Raw genomic sequence first — 2,334 nt, 5'->3', positions numbered from 1 at the left:
GATTTGTACACAATAGCCATATCGAATTCCTGAAGCTTAAGGCGCCAGCGCGCCAATCGTCCTAATGGGTATTTTAGGTTCGTCAACCAACAAAGAGAATGATGGTCGCTGACAACTTTAAACGGGCGGTCGTACAAGTATGGGCGAAACTTTATAACAGCCCACACCACTGCAAGACACTCTTTTTCAGTGGTGGAATAATTCTCTTCCGTGCGGGAGAGGGTCCTGCTCGCACAAGCAATTACTCGTTCGGCGCCATCTTGCCACTGCACGAGTACGGCTCCTAAGCCGACATTGCTGGCGTCGGTGTGGACCGCTGTTGGAGCGTCATTGTCAAAGTGTCCGAGGACTGGCGGCTTTCGGAGGCGTTGCCGCAGCTCGTTGAACGCTTCCTGCTGCTATTCACCCCACACGAATGTGATGTCTTCTCTGGTGAGACGTGTCAACGGCGAGGCAATGCGTGAAAAGTTCTGAATGAAACGTCGGTAATAGGCGCACAGTCCTAAAAATCATCTCACTGCCCTTTTGTCAGATGGTGAGGGAAAACTTGTCACGGCAGCTATTTTGTCGGGGTCAGGCCGCACACCTTCACTGCTGACAAGATGCCCCAGAAATAGAAGCTCTTCGAAGCCAAAGTGACAATTTTCTGGTTTAAGCGTTAGTCCAGCAGATCGTATCGCTTGAAAGACCGCGTGTGGTCGCTTCAAGTGCTCGTCAAATGTGGCAGAAAATACAATCACATCGTCCAAATATACCAGGCACGTTTGCCACTTGAGGCCTGATAGTACGGTGTCCATGAGCGGCTGAAAGGTTGCCGGTGCGGAGCACAAGCCGAAAGGAAGTACCTTAAATTCATAAAGGCCATCGGGTGTCACGAATGCTGTTTTTTTTTCGGTCTCCTTCGCCGACTTCTATCTGCCAATATCCGCTCCTTAAATCCATCGACGAGAAATAACGTGCGTGCCGTAGTCTATCGAGGGAATCGTCTATACGAGGTAGCGGGTAAACGTCTTTTTTCGTAACCTGATTGAGCTTGCGGTAGTCCACGCAGAAACGTAAGGTGCCGTCTTTTTTCTTCAACAATACTACCGGCTATGCCCAAGGACTCTTCGACGGCTGAACAACGTCATCCTGAAGTATCTTTCGCACCTGACTTTCTATGGCTTCACCTTCCCGCGGAGCCACTCGGTGCGGGTTTTGCCTTATGGGTCTGGCCGCTTCATCCGTAATGATGCGATGTTTCGTCAAAGGCGTTTGACGAATTCTGGTGGACATCGAAGGGAAACAATCCTGAAACTGATTAATAAGGTCCAAGAGGCTTTCCTTCTGCGTAGGCATCAAACTTGGGCCAACATCGACGGATAGAGGTACGGGCAGCAAGGCCGGTGTGATCGTCTTGCTCCACAGTCAAGCAGCTTGCGACCTCGGTGAGCTCCTCCACGTACGCGACTGCCATACCTCTCGCAAGATGTCGTCGCTCAGGGCTGAAGTTTGTTACTAGAACTTGCGTGTGTCCGCAATTTACGCTTATGACGCCTCTTGCAATGGATAGGCCATGGCTGAATAGCAAGGTTGGAATTTGTTCGGCGATGTTTTCGGACTTGCCTAGTAGGTCACATGTTACAGCCACGAGAGCGCTTGACCGCGGAGGGATGGTCACGTCATCGTTGAAGACGCGCAGATGTTTACGTGGCTGATCTGCACAGCACATATCTGAAATTTGATCTTGGGCCATCCAAAATGTAACCGACCTGTTCGGAATGTCTATAACGGCGACGTATTCAGACAGAAAATCCATTCTTAAGATTAGGTCTTTGCAGAACTCCGACAAAATGACGAACGTAGCAACGAAAGCTGAATTACCGGTGTTAATTCTGGCGGTACATTTGCCAGTCGGCGTCATCAGTTGACCACCCGCGGTTTTGATGTTGGGCCGCGTCCATGAAGTTTTAACTTTTTTGAGGCAGTCGGCGAGCTTCCAGCTTATAATAGAGAAATCTGCACCAGTATCACCAGCGCTATCATTGGGCGTCCGTCTATGTAAACAGCTAGGTCGGCGCTTACGATTTCCTTCGGGGTCGGCGACGTCGCATCGTCCGTCGTATCGCCGTATCGTACGGTTGGGGGTGTTGTAGCATATCGACGGACGGCAACCTTCCCCCCAAAGGTCGCTGCTGTTAGTTTCCCCGACGAGGGCTGGGGCATCTGCCCCGGACAGCGTGGGCGTAACTACGACGGTGCGGCGAAGAGCTTGGCGCAGGTGACGGAGAGCGGGGTCGACGATACGGACCGAATGGCTCTGCTTGCGGATGCATGTTGCTGTCGCGTCGGTTG

Source organism: Rhipicephalus sanguineus, chromosome 7, assembly GCF_013339695.2.
Source record: "Rhipicephalus sanguineus isolate Rsan-2018 chromosome 7, BIME_Rsan_1.4, whole genome shotgun sequence".
NCBI classification, from domain to species: domain Eukaryota; kingdom Metazoa; phylum Arthropoda; class Arachnida; order Ixodida; family Ixodidae; genus Rhipicephalus; species Rhipicephalus sanguineus.
Note: the sequence above shows the minus strand (reverse complement) of the source record.